The sequence below is a fragment of the Psammomys obesus genome, unplaced genomic scaffold (genome assembly GCF_907164565.1).
Source record: "Psammomys obesus unplaced genomic scaffold, mPsaObe1.curated_primary_1811, whole genome shotgun sequence".
NCBI lineage: Eukaryota > Metazoa > Chordata > Mammalia > Rodentia > Muridae > Psammomys > Psammomys obesus.
This window is the reverse complement of record NW_026596147.1, coordinates 7894540-7900539: the sequence shown is the minus strand read 5'-3', so window position 1 is coordinate 7900539 and position 6000 is coordinate 7894540.

Sequence of the window (6000 nt, the reverse complement as noted above, 5' to 3'; positions counted from 1 at the left end):
GTGTGTGTGTGTGTGTGTGTGTGTGTGTGTGTGTGTGTGTGTGTGTGAGCGTGTGTGAGCCCGAGCTGCCGCTTGTGATTTGTAATAAAAAGATCCTCCTGTGGTTTGCAACGGACTCGGCTCCTGGTGGCGGTCTTTTGGGGCACAACACCTCCACACTAATACCATGAAATCTGGTTGAAGAAATGGAGTCACTTGTATAACACTCAACATTGTAGATTTGGCCAGTTGCTATTCTGGGGTTTTTGTAGAACTAGTTGTTTTGTTTTGTTTTGTTTTTTTAACCACTAGTATTTCCAGTAGACTGGGGGGAGAGTTCAAAGTTTGTAAGTCTAATGTGGTTAGTAAACCCCTGTAATCCTGGCACTTGGGAAGTGGAGGCAGGAGGATTACAAGTTCAGGTCATCCTTGGCTACATAGGCAGGCCCAGGCCAGCCTGTACTACATGAGACCCTGTCCCCAAAACAAAAACACTTTCTAACTAAGCTCAGCTAGAATTCTACATAGGAAAATCTTTCCTTCTCATTCACTAAGGATAGTCACTTGCCTTGAAATGCATTTCCTATGAGAGGCAGTTTTTCTTTGTCATTTTCAAGAGGTGGGGTTGGGGGAGAGAGAGAGAGAGAGAGAGAGAGAGAGAGTTGGTGCCCATGTGCTCTCCAAAGCTATTAAGAACTTCAAGCTGGGTGTGGTGATACCTGCCTCTAATTTCACCACTTGGGAGGAATCCCTGTGAGTTCGAGGGCAGACTGGTCTACACAGTGAGCTCCAAGCCAGCCACATGGTGAGAGACTGTCTCAGAGAGAGAGAAAGAGAGAGAGAACAGCTTTTGTTGTGCGTGCTCCTTTCTCTAAGACACAGAACTTCTTTTCTATGAAGTAAGAGCATAAGTAATGGGCCAGCAGGCAAGGATCTTGGACTGGTTTCAGTGGCTTCCCAGCATTTGGGGTGTGAGTTCTAACTCCCTTGAGATCCTTCCTCTTTGCAAAGTAAAGTTCACAAGAAATCTTCAGCCGTGCGGGTAAAAAAAAAAAAAAAATAAGACGGCTATCAACACAAACCTAATCGCGCACGTAAAGTCAATATTAACCTGCACTGTCCCGAGGAAACCTGACTGTTCGGGAAGGTTGTCTGTAAAAGGCATTTCCCATTAATCACTCAGGAAGGGAGCTTGTGTCACGCACCAGCCCTAAACACATGCAGACTGCTAACTGCAGTTTGATTTTGAATTTTCTGGGGTGATTGCTCCTCCTGGGTGTACTATGGTTATGGCCCCATTCGCCCAAGCGTTGCTTTTTAAGTGTTGCTTTTCTTGTTCATAGAGTGCTGTTTTGTTTTGTTTTGTTTTGTTTTTTGTGCCGAGGTTTGCCCTGTCACGCTCTCATGCACGAATAATAAACAGTGAGTTTCCCTCCCCAGGACGGTGTGGAGTGGCCGGTTCCAAGTTCAACCGTGCAGAATCACAATTTCCAAAGTGGTCAGACAAGCTGGGTGAGTTTAGCACAATGAGCTTTTATGTTTAAAAAAATGGACCCCAGCTGTGACAAGCGGAGAAGGTTTTCTTGTACTCTCACATGTTTGGGGGGCAGGGGAGTGCTGCTGCAGAGACTCAAGCCGGCTGGGTGAATGGTTTACCTGCTGGGCGGCACCCGGGCGGCACTGCCAGGTCTGCAAGCCCAGGCCTGAACGGGTGGTGGGGGGCGTCAGGAAGTAGGTGGGGTATAGCATCCCTAGGGGGTGTCCTGGGCCCCAAAGGAAAACCACCATCCATAAGGAGGTTGCCCTACTGCCTTTTAGGCTCTTTTAGGTTGTTATGGCAACTTCCTGGAACGTGCCTTTCACACACCCTGCTTCAAGCACAAGAGACAATACTGCAATGTGCCTTAACTAGAGTTTTGCAAAGCTGCCTCAAGAGTTGGCTGTAACTTGGATTTAAGAAAGTTCTCTGAAATGCTTGAACCCTAAGAGGTCAGGCCTTACGGTGGGACCCTTGAAGGGGATATTGGGAGTGCATCCCTTTCGCGTGTGTCTCCTGGCTGCTCTGAGGTGCTAGTGAACAGACCTGGCCTCCTCTACCTACCCTGTACTGATAGACTGAGCTGTGGTTACTGGAGTTTTTGGGCCCTTCATGGTCACCAGCTGACGCAGAGGACATCAGGGGCCCCTCCTGGGAATGGACTCAAATGGAAGTTCCAGCACAATTTCATTAGACTTAAAAGGAAAACAAACAAAACCAGAGGAGACTGGACAAGAGAAGAAAAAAAAAAGCCATGTCATTTAAGCTGACATGGGCATCAGACCCACAGCAGCACCCAAGCAAGCACAGGAGAGAAAGTAAGGAAGCCCAGAATGTTGGGGAAACTCAAAGTGCTAAGGTTACTCTTAAGTGTTCAGAAAAAAAGAAAGGGTGTTCATGCTTTTTACTTTATTTTTCAGGCAGGGTCTAGATAGTCCTGGCTGACCCAGAACTCTTCTTTGTAGACCAGACCGGCTCAAACTCACAGAGCGATCCACCTGCCTCTGAGGTGTGAGCTTTCACACCTGACAATACTTGACATTTTTATGTGAGTCCTTGTACGGCAAGCGCTTTGCTGACTGAACCATCCTTCCAGCCTTATTGATGCTTTTGAGAGCAGAAAGCAAAGCACGAAGGGTTCAGGGGCGCCCTTTATTCTGTTGCCAGCTATGTGTAAACTCGAGACTGTGACATTCATAATGTGCCTTAAAGATAAGTGACGTCTGTCGGAACATGAGAAGAAGGAATCTTCCTGTGCAGACAAACGTGTCCCTCTGGAATTCAGACCCCACAGGACGACAAATCCTACTTGCAACAACCCTTCTGTCACCAGGTTGCTTCTGTGTCCCGCCCACCAGCGGTGACGGCAATATCGTCTTGAGTGCCCTGGGAGGATCTTTAAAGAGGAAGAAATGTGGCTGGGCGTGATGGGGCACACCAGGCAGAGGCAGGCGGATCTCTGTGAGTTTGAGGCCAGCCTGGTCTACCAAGAGAGTTCAGGACAGCCAGAGCTTTGTGTAACAGAGAAACCCTGCCTCAAAAGGCAAAACAGACAAACAAATAAAAATTTTAAGATGGATTAAATGTAGTGCGGATGATGTTCTTTTTAGAAACGTCTTCAGTGCTTTCATCAGCCGCATTAGGAGCTGAGTCACGTGCCCAAGGCCTGAGGCACAGAGGCAGTTGCCAACGGCGGAGTGATGGAATGCACTCTTTTGTCTTTGCTCCCCCTTGGCCGGTATCTCCAGAATTCCACTGTGTGAGACTCATATTTCTTACCTTTGGAGCCTGTCTCCCCTGTTGAGGTAGTGAGCTGAGTGACCAGCGGCGCGCGCGCACACACACACACACACACACACACACACACACACCACATCACATCACATAGACTCTTTGGTGAAGGTCATGGCTGGAGAAAAGTTGGCTCCACTAGGTCTGGGCCACAACCATGTGCATCGTGGAGTCCAGGTTAAAGTGTCTATGTCTCGGTGAAAGCTACCTGCAAGATTTTGCGCTCTTACTTTCTCTTCCCCAAACAACAGAGCAAACATATTTTCTCAGTGAAAACAACACACAAGGCTGGGGCCTCTGAGGTACTTAGAGCACGAGGATTTCTGTGTGTGCCACTCAGTCCTCTGAGGCCTGGAGAGGGTCTGCTGTTGACCCTGAACACTGTGTTCACACACCTGAGAGCTGCCCGGTCCCTGACTCCCAAGCAGCCCGCACATCCAAGGAGATGACTCCGTTTCAGCTGGAAGGCGATGTGCTGGGCTCAGTGATGCCAACGCTATCTCCCTGCTCACATTCCACTGGGTTGTCGTGGTGCTATTGGCATGGCTTCTGTTCCTGGGCATGCCGTATAGCACTGGTCTCCTGAGAACTCCCGGGAAAACTCGTGGAGCCCACACTAGCCAGCCTGGCTCCTGAAGCGAAGCTTGAGGGTGAGCAAGGAGACCCTGGCAATACTGCCTTGGAACCAGGCTTCCTGGTGGGTATCTGAAGAACCCCACTGGGAAGGCAAATAAAGAACGGCAGCCAGTCCTGGAGATACCTGATAAGCTAGGGTAAGATGGAAGGGGAGGAGGTCCTGCCCTAGCAGTGGAGTTGGAAAGGGACAAGGAGGAAATGAGGGAGGGGGCTACAGCTGGGATACAATATAAAATAAAAATATATTTTTAGTAATATAAAAAAGTAATATAAAAAAATAAAAATTAAAAAAAAGAATGCAGGCTCTTTGAGCTCAGCAGTCTAGAGCTCTTGTTGCGCTTGCAGGGGACCCAGGCTTGATTCCCAGCACCCACATATAAATATGCATACATAGCTTAAACAAATATCTCCCATCATGAGTGATAACAATGCTTCCTCCAAGAGCCAAACTAACATAAACTTCAACACCAGGCAAAAAAGCCCTCTTTTGAGTTGTTGACCGGGGATGTTCCAAGAGGCTCCCAAAACATGAAGACCTTTGCTTTTGAGAGTTGATTGCCCTCCAGAGATGGAAGCTGTGGTGGTTTGAACGAAAATGCCCCCACAGGCCCATAAGGAAGTGGCATTATTAGGAGGCGTGGCCTTGTTGGGGTGGAGGTGGTCTTTCTGGAGGAAGTGTGTCACTGTGGGGTGGGCTTTGAGGGCCAACGTCACTCTTTCTGCTGCCTGCCAGTCCAGAGGTGGACTTCTCAGCTACTCCTCGAGCATAAGTCTGTCTGCCTGCTGCTATGCTTCCCGCCATGACAATAACGGGCTAAACCTCTGAACCTCTAAGCCAGTCCCAACTAAATCTTCGCCATTATGAGGCTTGCTGTGGTCACGGTGCCTCTTCACAGCAACAAAACGCTCAGACAGAAGGTAAGGCCCTAATGAAGACACCATGTATTTTATACATGGGTGTTAGGTCACAACACCTGATGGACTAGCCCACTCCTTAGTTGCTTAGCAACCTGTGATGTCATCACGTGCTGCCTCCAGGTGCCAGGTGTGTGGCAGGAAGTTGTGCACCATGTATAAAAGGACCAATCTGCCACCTTGTATCTCTCTCTTTTGCTCTCTCTTTGATTCTGCGTCTCTCCCCTCCTCTCTGGGAGGGGGGCCAACATGCTGCTCTTTCTCTTCTCCGCTTGCTCTTCCATTGTGTCTCTATCTCTTTAACTTTCCTCCCCCAGCCCTGCACAATAAATTTCTTCATTCCAGGTCTGTTGACTGTGTGATTATTACACAGGGCCCAGAGGCCATTGAGATGGAACGGATCTGAAAGCTGCCTTCCTCCCTCAGGACTATGCTTCATGGTACTAGAAAGCACCATGCAAGCTTCCAAAGTAGGGAAGTAACTACAGTCCTACCCAGCTCTGATGCTTAGGAACCACAACAAAAACCAGCATGCCAGATCACCCTAAGGGTACAGTGGTAACATGCATACCATGACATTAACCAATAGCTCTCTAGTTGTACCTGAGACAACAAGAGGGGAGCCATGTCTGGTGCTGGAAACCTAGGGAAGTATGGGGATAGCAAAGTCATGGATCTCGGAGGAGAACACTGCCACTCTCCCAAACCAGCATAACCCCTAAGTGCATTCGTATATTTGTCCTTATGTCCACAGTTAAGTGGTCCTCACCTTTCCTCAAGGAAACTTCTTTTGCCACAGATGGAGGCCCGTATAGAAAAGCACAACCATCAAAACGCAGAGTTGTGGAGCTCAGTCCTAGCTAAGGCAGCTACAAAGCAGCTCCTGCATTTAAAGCTTTGCAGAAGACCTTTGCAGAAGAGCTGGCAGAAAGCTTGTAAGAGCCAGAGAAACGGGGGGATTTCTGTGAGATGTGTCTCCTAGAAATGTCAGAAGCTGTACCCACGATGTCTCCAACATGGCTGCCTAACGCTCATGAGAGGCCACAGGTCGACCCAAAGGACTACAGGCTACTAAGGAATGCTGAGCTAGAGCAATAGTCTTCCCCCAGGGAAAAGCACACCAATTGGATATCTAGCACCAT